This window comes from Penaeus monodon, chromosome 30 (genome assembly GCF_015228065.2).
Source record: "Penaeus monodon isolate SGIC_2016 chromosome 30, NSTDA_Pmon_1, whole genome shotgun sequence".
Lineage (NCBI taxonomy): Eukaryota > Metazoa > Arthropoda > Malacostraca > Decapoda > Penaeidae > Penaeus > Penaeus monodon.
The window spans coordinates 19,768,335-19,768,655 of NC_051415.1; the positions used below are offsets into that span (position 1 = coordinate 19,768,335).

Genomic DNA, 321 nt, shown 5'->3' on the forward strand with positions numbered 1-321 from the left:
ACAGAATCAGAGAGCAGAGAAATGTATCGGTTTGGATTTTTTTGCAGGTCGAGAATGAGTTCCTTTCCATGCCACCGAGGATATTCCTGAAAGTCTTTCAGAACAGTTAATACAGCGTTAAATTACTGGTCGATCACGACCTAAAAAATGACGGCACCTTTTTGTACATATTTGATTAGAAATATCTTTTAAGTTCACCGATACATCACACTGATGTACAGACATGACGGTAGGTATGGTTTGCGGTGAAGAAAACTGGGAAGTCCGCCATTTTTTGCGGACACTCACTAGGCTGAGAGACAGAAAGGGATAGACAGAGGC

At 41.7% G+C, this 321-nt stretch overlaps 1 protein-coding gene across 1 annotated transcript in view; it reads right to left on the reverse strand.

Annotated features, from left to right (window-relative positions):
• LOC119592616 (carbohydrate sulfotransferase 5-like) overlaps positions 1 to 321 on the reverse strand; it is a 20,665-nt gene that overhangs the window by 19,430 nt on the left and 914 nt on the right. The gene's annotated exons all lie outside the window — the stretch shown is intronic.